This window comes from Neomonachus schauinslandi, chromosome 3 (genome assembly GCF_002201575.2).
Source record: "Neomonachus schauinslandi chromosome 3, ASM220157v2, whole genome shotgun sequence".
In the NCBI taxonomy this organism is placed as follows: domain Eukaryota; kingdom Metazoa; phylum Chordata; class Mammalia; order Carnivora; family Phocidae; genus Neomonachus; species Neomonachus schauinslandi.
In genome coordinates, this window is record NC_058405.1 from 131861771 (window position 1) to 131877286 (window position 15516).

At 41.7% G+C, this 15516-nt stretch overlaps 1 non-coding gene across 1 annotated transcript; it reads right to left on the reverse strand.

The window, feature by feature from the left end:
• Positions 1–1631: 1631 nt before the first annotated feature.
• Positions 1632–1734, reverse strand: LOC123324441. Its single transcript, XR_006539813.1, has one exon. It is a non-coding gene; the product is annotated as a U6 spliceosomal RNA (small nuclear RNA).
• Positions 1735–15516: the final 13782 nt, after the last annotated feature.

A 15516-nucleotide genomic window follows, 5' to 3' on the forward strand; every position in this document is an offset into this window, starting at 1 on the left:
TGTGTGTGCGTGTGTGTGTGTGTGTGTGTGTGTGTCCTGTCCTTATTCAACAGTGGAGGAAGGCCTAAGCAGACCACGGCTTCAGTCTGGGGAAGCTCCTTAGAGCAACCAAGGTCTTGTTTAGGTGGCTTTCTCCCACCAAGGAACCCTTCCTCCCCCGCAGAAGCCATGTCTCCGAAATGGCATCCCCTGGACGCCCCTGCCGTCTGGCTCAGCAGAGCCTTTGTAGCTGTGAGACTGCATGCGGTGGCAGCCCCGAGTGGGGGGTGGGGGAGGAGACACCACCTTAATGGTCAGAATTCCTCACGGGCGCAGAGCTCTTACCACGCCAGCTCTTCATGCCCTCCCTCAGCACCTGACACGTGCGGCCTCGCTGACTCTCCCTGACCAAACTCAGCCGACTGTTCCTCCACAGAGAAGGAAACTGAGACTCGGGGGCAGAGTCCCTTGCCCTGGGGGTCATGGCTGGTAGCGGCAGAGCCAGGATTTAGACCCAGGTCCCCCCGACCCCCACCACACTCAAATTTCTTTTCTTTCTTTTTTTTTTTTTTAAATATTTTATTTATTTATTTGAGAGCGAGAATGAGAGAGAGAGAGAGTACATGAGAGGGAGGAGGGTCAGAGGGAGAAGCAGACTCCCTGCCGAGCAGGGAGCCCGATGCGGGACTCGATCCTGGGACTCCAGGATCACGACCTGAGCCGAAGGCAGTCGCCCAACCAACTGAGCCACCCAGGCGCCCCCACACTCAAATTTCTATGCCGCATCTCTACTTTTTTGCTCAAACGATGGAATTTAAAATCAATATGCGTTTGTTGATCAGTCAGAAATGACAGCAGATTTGTTTGTTTTCGAGACCGGACTTGGGATGGGGTTGTGTCTTCCTTAGTGCATCCTGATGCCTTTCCCCCGTGCAGGGCCAGAGTGCTTGCCATCGTAGAGCACTGGCTTCAGAGTTATAGGTAAGCTCAAATCGGGCCCCGGCTCGCCAGGGCTGGTGCGCCCGAGAGGCTTCACAGAGATGTGGCCTTATGTCCTCCGCCAAAGTTCAGTGTTCAGTGAACAGAGGAGAATCGAAAAACTGCAGCTACATTTTTGAACTTTTTATTTGGGAACAATTTCAAACTTACAAAAAAGCTGCAAGGATAAAAATAGTACAAGAGCCCCTATATTGCCTTCATTTTCCTCCACTCGCTTTATCGTTTGCACGTTTCTCCCCCACTCCCTGTATATGTACATTATATAAAACAGTTCAGAGAAAAATGTCATATATATAGAATATACATCTGTATTTATCTCTCTAGCTGTACATGTGTATATGTTTATGTGTAAAATGTAATTTTTTTCAGAACAATGTAGAAGTAAGTTCCATACTTCATGGCCCGTCACTCCTAACTCCTTCAGTGTGTGTCTTCTAGGACTAGGAGCATCCTATTACGTAACCATACAGCCTGACAAAGTGCTTTTATCTGGTCTGTGCTCCACAAATCAGTGTTGTTGGTTGACCTGTCAGTGTCCTAAGGACCTCGCCTCTGGTATGGGCTCCGCTCTAGGGTCAGGTCCCACATTTGGCTGTCATGTCTTTTTAGCCTCCTTTAATCTGGCTTTTATGAGGTCGATCTCCTGTTGCTCCCACACCACTTTTTTCTTCACAAATTTGTGTATCATCTTTGTGCAGGGGCAATGCTAATCATCCCAGTATCGTTCCAACGTTCGTCTATCTGCTGCCAAAGTGAGTACCACGGGCCATTTTGTTTTATAGCACGTTCCTCATTCTGTGTTTGGTGTTTCCTCATGGTTACATTGGTTATATAATCACAGCCAGAATGCTGCCCGGATGAGGTGTGTCCTATCCTCCACATCTGGAGCCACACGATGTCATCTGTCCCACGCAGTGATAATTTGGACCACCCAGTCAAGGTGCTGTATAATTTCTCCAATGTCTGCTTGCTGGGTTTTTTTTTCCCCCTCCCTTGACACTAGTAAGTGATATGTGGGGAGTCACTTTAAGAGGACACAACGAGTCTCCGAAGAGCAACTGTTTAAGAGCACTTTTCCCGTGCTGATCACTGTGTGGCCTCTTTTCATCCTAGGGAGGCTCCTTCTGTTTCTCATGACCACAAGCCTGTCTTCTCTTGGCTCAAAGTCCTCCCTTGGCTAGGCTGTATCAGGAGTGGGATCAGATCTGCAGTTGTTAATGCTGTCATTAGGCAGCTGCAGATGGAATTGGAGCAGAGAAAAAGAAGAGAGAAGAAATGTTAATTAGAGGGCCCTGCTGAGAGGGGGAGACAGCTTCCAGAAGCCTGGCTCAGCTCCAGGAAAGGGAGAAACTGATCCGAGGGGATGGGAGTAAGGAAGTTAGAGGCACCGAGCTGCACTAGGAAGGCTTGGCCTGGTTCCATGAAACTGAGCCCCCCGCCTCCGACTCTGTGGGCCCCGGGCCTCATCTGCAGCATTCTCAGGGGGCAGTGGCCTCCAGGAACATCTGAGGGAGGATGCCCTCTGGAAAATGGGGCCAGCAGTTGCCAAGGCTTCTAAAAAGACCACAAAATCCAACAGCCTCATGACAAAGAAGAACAAGGCCCAACTTTAATTGCTTCAGGGCCCCCGAGGAGCCACTTGAACTCCTGTTCAGACCCTGGTTATGCACAGAGCTGAGCTGTGCGGGAAACAAAACTCCCCAACCATTCACTGAGAAATTCTACCCAGGACTGAGAGAGCTAGGTTTTCATCCAGCCCTTCTGCAAAACAAAGACGTAAATGAAAGTGTCTTCATTATTTAATTCTATTGTATGAACCCCAGATAGGCCTTTGACAGAACCCACCTTCAGTTGGTGGGTCCTGTCAGAAACCAAACTCTGCATATAAGGAATAAAACAAAACAGAAAGAGGAGTTTATTGCAAGACTTTTAAAATGCAGATTGGGAAACTCATGGCTATGGGAGAAGCGAGTTCAAGGTTCCTTACAGACCAAGAGATATTTTATGGGGTAAATGCAGAAGTTATTTGGCTTTTTCAGCTGATTGGTTGCCTAGTAGTCTTCTTTCTTCTTTGGATCAGGGCAGCTGAGTCAGGGGAACAAGTAAGTCCTGACATGTCATGAACAGACTTAGTATTTAGGGATTGGCTGGTGCCTTCTGCTGTTTTTTTTTTAATGATTTATTTATTTTTTTATTTGAGAGAGAGAGAGAGAATGTGCGAGAGAATGTGGGGGAGAAACAGAAGGAAAGGGAGAGAGAATCCTCAGGCAGGATCCACTCTGAGTGTGGAGTCTGATGTGGGGCTCGATCCCGGGACCCTGAGATCATGACCTGAGTCAAAATCGAGAGCTGGCCACTTAACCGACTGAGCCACCCAGGCACCCTTCCCCTGCTGATTTCTAAGAACCATAAATTCCTGTAAGGTTAGGTTAGGTTTCCTTTATGCACCTATGTTGACCATTTCCATTTTGTCTCTGACATAAGAGATTCCGTTTTGTTTTGGTTCAATGGTCCCTGAAGAAGGGCTGCCAAGAAGCATTGTGAGGCTTCTCTACCTAGTTGGGAGGGTGTCCTGGAAGACAACAGTGCACAGCATTTTTCTGTCCAACTATCCTTCCATTCATTCTTTCAGCCAATGAAAGATTTTATTTTTAAGTAATCTCTATACCCGATGCGGGGCTCAAACTCACAACCCCGAGATCAAGAGTCGCATGCTCTACAGACTGAGCCAGCCAGGTGCCCCTCAATCAATGAATATTTCTTGAGTAGCTACTATGTACCTAGAAACCCAGGACACTGAGCTGGAGATGGGGAGGGAAGAAAACTTCCTAACAATAAAAAGAGAAACAATTCTATCCTGATTGGGTGAATAGATGAAATCTTTACTTTTCCCATCGTTGAGAAAACATATAGCCTCTAATGATGTTTAGAAATAAATAATCTAGAATCTCCTAAAAGAAAAGAACGTTTTTCCTTTTACTCCAGGGAAAGAAAATAAAGAAACAGATGCTGATCTTTAATTAGAATTGACCACTAAATCTGTGAGATATGGGGCCACTAAAAGGTTGGTATTTCACTTTGACATTGGGCTTTATAACTGGACACATTGCAGACCCTAGAGTGATTCAGCACTTTCCTATGCTCTCTGTCTTGAGCTTATAGAAAATAGGTCAAGTAAGCCAGGAGCTGCCCAGAGGGAAGAGGCTGGAAAGAAGCTCACAGGCCAGCCTGTCTGGGGAGCAGAGGGGTGGGACCATGAGATGCAGGCTCCAGGACCAGAACCCCTGCCTCTCTAGGGGACCCCCCTACAGCCATTGTGCTACCAGATGATAGATGCCACAGCCATCCTTTGCCAGTGGATTTTTAGGGAAGGGAAGCAGCAGGGCTTTTTCTGAGCCAATGCACAGACTCCTGGGAACAGTTGAAGTTTCTGCTGTTTAAGGAATTAAATGGTTGGAAGCTCACTCATGCATTGAAAACGCTCCCCAGGATTATACTAAAATGTTGGGTGGGGGTTTTTCCTGGTACAGAGAAATTCTGGGGCTGGATGGTGTGCTGCAGGAAGAGGCTCCAGAGACAAAGCCGTGCTTGGGAGCAAATTCTGCAGGATGGGAACATGGTGGCTGACAGCCTGACTTCCCCTCACGGGATTCAGCCCACTCAAATCCAAACCTATGGAACAAACTTCTTCCAATAAGGCCCAGGACAAGAGCTCATGCTTTTAGTCATTCTGGTTATATGTTCAACCAGGCAGATGCCCATGATGATATAGAGAGAAGGAAGCACACCAGAAGCCTAGTCTCTGTCATGGGAAACCTACCATTCATCATCCTTACCAGTACGGGACAGGGCCAAGAATCACGAAGTAAGGAAAACGAAATAAACCAACAAAACAACTGAGAAGCCAGCACTGATGTTACACAATGTTCCATAGTTTTGTTTATACCCTACCTATTTTCAAAAACAGCATTTGAGCAACTTTAGATTGTTTACTTGTGAAATCTCTCAGGGCCCCATTCAGAGTCCATTTACACTAATTTTATACATAATTCTCATCCATTGTCTAAACTCTCAGATATAAAAAGCAACAAATAATTAAATGTGGAAGAAGCTACTACCGCATGTAGTAACTGATAACAGCAGGAAATGACAGATGCCAACAAGAAGGGAGACAGAAAAACTATAATAGTGCCAAGAACTTAAAACCAACCATCTGGGCCCATTTAGTGTAGGGTTGAATAATCCTTGGAGTCTTAATTCTATTCTAGATTGGGCCATTTATGATATTTTTATGAGTAACCTGGAGTCTCTAAGAAAAGATAAAACTATGTTCATTTCGCCTTGTTTAGGAAACTGGAATATATTTGTTCAGGAAGATTTTTGTCTCACACAGCATTAAAATTCCAAAGTCTTCTGTTTAAATGATTAAACTTGCAAGTATTAGAAGACTTAGTCATCTAGAAAGACTTGTGGTAAGGTTCAGAGAAGCCCAGATAGCAGATTTTCAGCTTGAACACAGGTGTGTTTGGGGTTTAAATCAGTTGATTCTTGGTACAAATTATACTTCTCATCTCGAAAGGTATAATTTGGGACTTCACACAGACCTCTGCAAAGAGCATTAATACAATTCATACAGCAATGAATCAGAACCTTAGGATCAGTTTTTCAGTTGGAATCCATATAGGCTTACAGATGGATTCCGTGCCTCCCTAAATTAAAAAGGGAATTTAGAAATAGAATTCAAGATGTTTGATCTGCTACAACCATGTATCTTTTTGGTTTGGTTGGTTATGTCCTGGACCCCTGAAATTGGCTGGATGTAGGGAACACTGGCCATAGTCTTTGTCTGCTAAGAGTCCATTCCCCTTCTTTCTTAGAGGGAATTGTGGTGGAAAGCTGGGCCCAAGCATCTTTCCTAACCTCTAAGCATATGGGCATAAGACCCAGGGTTGTTCCAGAATTGGCCTTTCCCCTTGAATCCACGGGAAGTGCTAATAATTGGTGAAGTCTACACAATTTTAATAAGATAGGGAGGGATATTGGGAGAAATGTCTGCCCTTGGAAAAAAGCATGGTAGCGTGTAGTATCAATTGCCTGTGATGTGATGTGATGTGTGTGTGACAGAAAGACCCCTAGTGTCATGCCTTGGGGTATGAGTGATGATGAGCCAAGGGAAAGAGACAATATCAGAGGGAGACTCTGAATCTGCCCTAACATTTATATACGAGGGTGAGGCATGGGTTGGATCTAGTGATGCAAAAGGTGAACATAATTTTGATAATAATAGTAACAATAATATCTTATATTTTTGAAGGCCTACTATGTGCTAAGGAATTAGCATGAAATTCTTATTTAACACTCATTGTTAATGTATATGGTAAAGCCTATTCATATCCCTATTTGACAACATCAAACATGACTGCTGTCTTGCCAAATCCAGGGGCAATTCTTAAGTCCTCATTTTGATCTTTAGTGGCATAGAATATATTAATCTCTCCCCTTCTTTGGGAGGTTACCTACTTTGTTTTCCAGGACATTATATTCTTTTGGTTATCCCATTTTTCTGGCCATGCTCTTTCTTTTGTGGTCTATTCTTTCTTTGTTCTCATCAGTTATGTAGGGAGGTATCTGTCATCCTAAGCCCTCACACTCTGTATAGGTAATCCCATTATTTATAATACCATTTCTGCTCAAGGTCACAATGATAATAGGAGGTGGAGGCAGAATTCTAACCCATGTGGTTCAGCTCAAGAGCCTGAGTATGGGACTAGAGATTAGGCAACAATGGAGACTCTCTTTAAGAAAAAGATACAAAATTACAAATAAAAAATTAAGTAGAAAAGTGAACATTTATTTAGAATAAGAAAAGAAATCATAATAAACTGAAAATTTAAAGGGCTATCAGAAGCTTCCACTTTTGGCTAAGATGGAATAACAGGCACCACATTTGCTTCCTACCATATACAACCAACAACACCACAAAAAAAGTGGGCAAGATAAATGAGATGGTGATTTTTAAGAGATTGGATATCAAGAAGCCAAGGACACTAATCCCCAAGAAATGGGAAACAAATGAAATAAACCTTACAATTGCCCTAACGTACTTCATTGAGTGTTTCCAGGCTATAGGGCAAAGAAGAAAAAATCCAGGCAGAACCTGGTTGATTCCCTGGATAAAGAGGCTGAGCTGAGGGTTGGGCAAGGTAGCTAAAGTTCATAGAGTACTGGAGAGGACAGAGCTGCACAGAGAGAAAGAATTCCAAAGAACAGATAGTTCCCTTTAAGTATTTGGCAGAGCATTCATCAGTGTGTGTGTGTGTGTGTGTGTGTGTATGTGTGTGTGAGAAAACTACATAAGGATTAGAAAGATTAGAAAGAACAATACCTAGAGTTTGTACAAGGCCAAGAATAGTACCTCCTCCCACCACACAGACTGGAAATCCTCATAATTTTCAAAACATTAGGTAAAATACTCAGAAGCACATTGCCTAAGTAGTAGGAAATAATGACCTCTAGACTGAAGACTGGTCTGCTCTCACCTATGAAATCTTAAAAAGAAGAAAAAGAATCAAACTGTTTCCAGTAATTTAACTGCATCTCAGACATAGCCAATAATATTTATAGCAATTCAAATATACCCAGCAGCCAACAAGAAAAATTCATAATTGGCATTCAATAAAAAATTACCAGGTATGAATAGAAGTAGGAATATATGACCATAATAAGGAAAAAAATCAATAAAAGTCAACCTGGAACTTATACAGATGTTAGAATTGGTGGGCAGGAACATAGGGCAGTTATTATAATGGCATGACATATGTTTAAAAAGGTAAGTAAAGACATGAGAGTCATTTAAAGACCCAAGTTAAATCTCTAGAGCTAAAAACTATAATACCTGAAGCAAAAAATATATTAGAGAGAATTAATGGCAGAAGAATTAATTGCAGCAGAAAAGAGTAGTGAACTTGAAGACAAAGAGATATTTATCAGTTCTGAAATGAAGCAAAGAGAGGAAAAATAATTTTAAAAAATGAACACAGCATCTATATACTAAGGGACATCTTCAAATGGCCTAATATATAAGCAGTTAGAGTTCTGAAAAGGAAATGGGCAAAGAAAAATTATTTGAAGAACAATGGTCCCCAACTTTCCAAATTTCATTAAAACTACATGGAGCTTAATGACCCCAATCACAAAAAAAAAAAAAAAAAAAAGAAGAAGAAAGCTATACCAAGGCACATCATAATCAGATTGCTGGGAAAATCTTAAAAGCAGCTTAGAGGAAAAAGGACAGGTTACACTCAGGAACAAGGATAATAATGATGATAGGTTTCTCATCAGAAAAACACACATGCACACAAGCAAAGCACAAGACAGTAGAGCAACACGTTAAAAGGACTGGAAGGAAAAAAAGAACCCTGTCAATACACGATTGTATACCCAACAAAAATATTTTTCCAAAAAGTGAAGGCAAAATAAAGACTTTACAGATATAAAATGCAATAAATTTATCACTTATAGACTCATAAACAAGAAATATTAAAGGAAGCCCATCAGGCACAAGAAAAATGATACTAGATGGAAATAAGGATCTACAAAAAAGACTGAAGAATATTGAAGGTGATAACTACATGGATAAATATATATGATTTTATCTTATATTTAAATCTAGTTTTATAAAAGATAATTAACTGGGGTGCCTGGGTGGCTCAGTTGGTTAAGCGACTGCCTTCGGCTCAGGTCGTGATCCTGGAGTCCCAGGATCTAGTCCCGCATCGGGCTCCCTGCTCAGCGGGGAGTCTGCTTCTCCTTCTGACCCTCCCCCCTCTCATGTGCTCTCTCTCTCTCTCTCTCTCAAATAAATAAATAAAATCTTTAAATAAATAAATAAAAGATAATTAACTGGCCATTAGTCATCAGGGAAATGCAAATCAAAACCACAATGAAATACCACCAGGATAGCTATAGTCAAAAAGACAAATAGTTAAAAGTGTTGATGAAGATGTGGAGAAATTGGAACACTTAACAATTGCTGATGGGCGTGTAAAATGGTGCAGCTGCTCTGGAAAATGGTCTGACAGTGCCGCAAATGGTTAAACATAGAGTTACCATATGACTCAGCAATTCTACTTGTAGGTGTACACCGAAGTAAAATGAAAACATACATCCACACAAACACATATACATGAGTGTTGTTGACCTTTTTTTTAAAAAAGAGCCAGCTATTTAACCAGTAAAATTAATTTATTTGGGAATAGCAAAGAATTGTAATTTGGGACAAGCCAAGTGTGCTGAACCACAGACAAGTTCAGGGAACAGAGAAGAGGGGCTTGCTTTTACCAGGGAAAGAAAGAAGCTGGGAGGGGCTGTTACAGCTTCTTGTTGGCTGAGTGTGGTGGTTTCTCATTGGCTGGGCTGTTGCTAGACAAGGAGGAATTCTTCCTTCTTCCTGATGGGGTATGTAGAGTGTGAGCTTCTTCCTGTTGGGGAATGTGAGATACGCTTCTTACAGTGAGTGGTAGTGCTTGAAAGGTAGTGCATCAGAGCTCCTGACTCCAGTTTAAATGAGGTTTCCTTTATTTATTTTCAGAGTGTTCATACCAACATTATTTATATAGTTCCAAAGTGGAAACAACCCAAATGTTCATCAACTGATACAAGTATTTAAAAGTAACATTTATATAATGAAATATTATTCAGCAATTAGAAGAAATAAAATATTGATACATATTACAACATGAATGAAACTTCAAAGCATGCTAGGCAAAAGAAGCCAGTCATAAAAGACCACATATTGTATGATTCCATTTATATGAAATGTCCAGAATAGGCAAATCTATAGAAAGGAAATTAGTAGTTACTTATGGTTCGAAGGGTGGAGGATTTGGGAGATACAGGCTAAAAAGGGTTTCCTTTTGGGGTGATAAAAATGTTCTGGCATTAGATAGTGGTAATGATTGCACAATCTTGTGGCTATACTAAAAAACACTAAATTGTACACTTTCAAAAGGTGTATTATTTAGTATATGAATTATATCTCAATAAAGCAGTTACAAAAATGGTAATTGTTTAAACAAAAATAATAACAATTAATCATGAGTTTTGTAACATATGCATAAGTAGGATGCATGAAACACAGTATAAAGGCCTAGAGGGAAGAATTGGAAATATACTATTGTAAGGTTCTTACACTCTACATAAAGTGATATAATTTTACTTGAAAGCATATCATCTATATTAATGATGTAGAGTACAACCCCCAAAAGCAAACACTAAAATAAGAAAACAAAGGGTTATAGTCAATAAGCCAAGAAAGGAGATAAAATGAAATTATAAAAAGTACTCGATCAAAAAGGAGGCAGAAAAGTAGAGGGAAAAGAATAAAGAACAGATGGGACAAATAGAAAACAAAAAAGGCTTAGGCTTAAAGCTAGCCTTATCAGTAATCATATTACATATACATATACATATAAATGCCAATTAAAAGGTAGAGATTGTCAAATTGATTAAAGAAGCAAGAACTAATTATATGTTGCCTGCAAGAAACACACTTTAAATATAAAGATACAAATAAGTTGGATATAAAAAAATGGGAAAATTTACCATGTTAATATCAATCAAAATAAAGCTGAAATGGCTATATTTAAATCAGAGAAAGTAGATTTCAGAGTAAAGAGTATTACCAAGGCTACAAAATATCTTTTTCTAATGATGAAAGAGCCAGTTCATCAAGAGGACATAAAAATCCTAAATATTATGCACCTACTAACAGAGCTTTAAAATACATGAAGTGAAAACTAACAAATACAAAGAGAAGTAGACAAATCTTTGATTATAGCTAGAGATTTCAATACACCTCCCTCAAAAAATCAATAGAATAAGTAGATAAATAAGAAAATCAATGAGGGTATAGAAGACCAAATCAACACTACCAACCAACTAGACCTAACTGACATTTAGGGAGCATGCCATCTAATCAGAGTGGAATACACATTCTTTTTATAGTCCGTTTGCTAGGGTAGACCATATTCTGTAGCATGAAATAGTCCCAATACATTTAAAAGGATCCAAGTCACTCAAAACATGCTCTGTAATCATAATGGAATTAAATAAGAAACCAACAAAACAAAGATCTCTGGAAAGTTTCCAAATCTTTAGAAACTAAAGAATATACCTCTAAATGGGTAAAAGAAGAAATCAAAAAGAAAATTAGAAAGCATTTTAAACTGAATGCAAATAAAACCACAATCTATCAAAGAGCAGGTAAGAGGAGCTTACAAGGTTATTAAGAGTCTCAAGGAAATGAGGGTAATGGCTATATTCACTATCTTAATTGTGATGTGATTCACTATCTGGAGGGTGATAATTTCATGGGTTTATAGAAATGTCAAAACTTACCAAATTGCCTAGTCTAAATATGTGCAGTTTATTCTATATCAATTATATCTCAATAAAGTAGTTTAAAAAGTCATTTAAAAAGCTGATGCTGAAAACATAAAATAATCCAGAAAATAACATATTTTCATTAATTAACCTTCTGATGCATCTCTAAAGTGCTTTTTTTCCTAGAAATTTTTGCTGAATACTCTTTAATGGCCTTTCTATATGACAAAGATTTTGTAACATTATATTTTACAGCTAGAGCAGAAAGAATTCAGTCTTTCCTCTTTCATTGTTAATCAGAATTGTTTTTTTATTTTTTATATTTGAAAAAAGTTTCAAACTATTTTATTCCACTGGTGACAATTCTGCATTCTGCTTGGTATCATTATATATCACCCGTAGAAGGTGAATCAGATACACTAAAATGAGATTTGCATATGTTTTCATTTATGACGTACTTGCTGTTTTTAGTGTCTCTAGGATTGGCCCCTATTAAAACAGGAACTTTGATATTTTCTCTTTTGTGCAATTTCAATTGTATAAGTTGCATTTTAAAGTATAATTACTGAGTGCATATAGGTACCAGGCACTATTCTAAGTACTTCAGGTAAAGCAGTGAATGAAATTGGCAAAAAAAACCATGGTCTTCGTGGAGCTTATATTTTAATGACAGGAGACATAAAAGAAAGTAATAAAACTGAAAATTTATAGTATGATATATCATTAAGTGCTCTGGCAGAAAATAAAGCAGGAAATGAGGATGAGGGTGGAATTTTATACAGCAAGGTTAGGGGAAACCTTGCTGAGAAGGTGACTTTTGGGAAAAGCTCTGAAGAATCACAGGGTGAGAGCCATGGGGATATCTGGAGGGAGAACATTCTCTGTAGAGGGGCAGCACGTGCAGAGACTTGAAGCTGGCATGTGTGGGGAGTGTGGGGAATGAAGTAGCTCCTGTGGGTGAAGAAGGTGAGAGAAGTAGGAGAGGAAATCAGAGAGGTGTAGCATCCAGAGCTGTAGACAAGTGCAGTTTTTACTCAGGGCATGATGGGAGCCATTGAAGGATTTTGAGCAGAGGGGTGACGTGATCTGATTTGTGTTTTAACACTATCACTGTAGTGGGTTGAACAGTGGACCCTAAGCAATTTTCAAGTCTTGATCCCCAATACCTGAATGCGAACTTATATGAAAATAGTCTTTGCGGATAATAATGAAGTTAAGGATCTCAAAATCATATCACACTGGATTTAGGATGGGCCCTAAATCCAATGACTTTTGTCCGTATAAGAAGAGAAATGGACACAGAAACACCCAGAGACATGGAGAAGAAGACAATGTGAAGACAGAAGCAGAGGTTGGAGTGATGTGTCTACAAGACCAAGGGAGGCCAAGAATTGCCTGCAACCACCAGAAGGTAAGAGAGAGGTGGGAACACCGAGATTCTCCCTCAGGAGCCTGCAGAAGTACGCACCTCTGCTGACACCTGGACTTCAGACCTCTGGCCTCCAGAACGGTGAGAGAATAAATGTCCGTTTTAATCCACCAAGTGTGTGGTAATGTGTTACGGCAGCCCTAGCTAATGAGTACAGTAACGTTGGCTTCGGTGTGGAGAATTGACTGGAGGACAAGTAAAGGAAGCCTCTCGGGAGGCTACAGTGCCAGGTGAGGTGAGGTGCCAGGAACACAGCGGTGAGAGTGCAGCAGTGAGACACGGCCAGGTCTTGGGAGGGCTTAAAGGTAGAGCCGAGAGGCAAGTTGGAGGTGGGGTATGAGAGAAAGAAGTTTGGTAGGAAGGTGTGTGGAGGCTAAGTAGCTAAAGAGGTAGACTGTGCTGGTTCTTAAGTGCATGTTTCTAGGCTCATGTCTCTCTGCAGACCAGCCTTCAGCTTTGCCAGTTTGCTCCACATTGAGCTTTGCTGACAGAGCTTAGAGGTGCTAGAGGGGATTGCAAGCCTGTGGAAGGAGGGGGCCATGTTCCATCATGAGGACTTCCTGTTCCTGTCAGTAGCTGTTCCAATTTCCTCACACCCCCAGAACCAGCCTCACTGGGCCCCCTCAGAGGTACCAGCACCTGGGGGCTTTGGTTCTCTCCTCAGAGATCTAGCTCTGTGGGCCCCACCTTGCAGACTGTAGGTTCAGATAACCCCAACCCTTCTGTTCCCCTACCTCTTGGGGAACAGTGGCTACGTCCAGCGCTGACCACCACAGTGTTACCTCAGGGGTCTTCTTTTGCCTTTTCAGTTATCAGTGATTTATATTCAACCCTCTCTGTTAAAATAACTGTTGTGCTGTCAAATTCCCAAACAGACTCTGACTAATGCCGAAGGCATCAATTACTCCAAGAAACATGTGCGCTGGGAGGCTGTGGGAGTAGCAAGGTTTGGAGTCTGGGTTTGGACAACTTCTGTTTAGATGCCTATTAGCTAGCATGAGGTAGCCAGGAGAGATGTTGGCTCTGAGTTTTGAGTTCAGGGGAGAAGTTTGGGCTAGAGATAGCAATGTGGAGGTCACCACCACAGAGAGGCATTTAAAGCCACAGGACTGCAAGCCTGTCTGGAGACAATTTGGTCTTATTTTTCTTTTTGATCCCAGTGTCTCGGCACAGATCTTGGCACAGAGAGAGGCTTCCTAAAGATTTGTTGAATGAAGGGCGCATGGTTGAAAGAATCAGCAAATGCCTTCATTGAGTTGTTGTGCTTGCAATAAACTGCTTTGAAAATGAAAAGGAAGTTTCCTAGGAATGAGAGCTATTAGGACATGAGGAACGGGATGGACTCCTCACAACCCACTGGTGTGTGGGGCTAGGTGCAGAAACCAGAGTGACTGGCCTCCAAAGAGGGCATTTGCCTTTAACAGCAAGTCTCCCCTTGGAGTTTTTTGGGAAACCAAAGCTTGATTTCTCTCAGTCCAAAACTAGTGTTTGGAAAAGGAGGCCCCAGTTCCCAGCAGTTCAACATGAGCATCCCTGGTCTGAGCTTCCTTACGAATAAAACTTGGCCTTTCCGTTTAATGTTTCTTTCTTTTATTCATCCTGGCCTCACACTTACCATCTGCTTCAAGTTCCAGTGAATTATTAATTATTCATCCCTCCTAGTCCTTTATCTTGGGAGCCGGACTTCCTCAGGTTTAGTCTCACCTGTGGTCGAGGTGAACAATGGCAGGTAAGGCCCTTCCTCCTCTGGCCAGGAGCTGAGTGGGTGACAGGCAGTGCCTGGCCCCCCACGTCCCCGGTGGCCACCGTGGGCTGGTGCAGGCTGGGGGCCACAGGGGTCCGGTGGCTGTCACGATTCTGCTTTTTCTGCTTGTTCACTGCAGCGGCATCATCGGAGGTGAGCAGTGAAAGCCCCGAAGGAAACAAAACAGGGTAAGAGAAAGAATCCCCGAAGCCATGTCTTCTCTGCTTGGAGAACTGGACCATAGGCCTGGCCGATGTGCCCAAGCTGGGCTTGATCTTTCTGGCGTGTGCTTTTGTTTTCATTCTGAAGATGAAATGCTAACTACATTCATTTCTCACTCATTTCCCTTTTTAACGATCATATAGAAGATCTGCTAATCATGTGATGACGATGATGTCAGCTGCAGAGTAAGAAGAATTAAAATTAGCAAGGTTTAAGTAAATTTAAGGTACGATTGAAAACTGCTCACTGTGCACCCCTCCATATGTATGTTTGTTTAACATGTTCTCGTCAGAAGTATGTTAAGCAACAGCTGTGAATTTTAGTGCAACTAGGTAGACATAGTAAATAGGAAATTTTTGCCTTCCTTCTAATTAGGTCCTTCGGTGAAACGATGTTTGCTGAGCTCTATGTGTCCCCCTGCTCTCCCTGTGGGGGGTCCTGCTTTCTAGCCTTCCCTTCCTCGGGCTGTGTGAGACCTTCCCTTTGCAGAGGGGCCTGAGTAGCAGTGCAAGAGGGAGTGTCCATGCAGATGGAGGCCACAGACTCGTCCCTGCTGAGCGGGAATGTTGGAAGCAGGCGGGCCGCTGAACTGCTCAGACCTTCTTGCTCTTTCTTGGGGCTTAAAGGAAATAATCTACCTGGTTTTTTTTCCCTCTATAATCCCCAAATTTTAGCTTGCAATCAGTCTTGAGACTCAGCGAGAGGCTGAGCACCCTTCCTTCTTCCCCATCTCCCAAGGCTGGCTGGCGTCTGCAGGGCA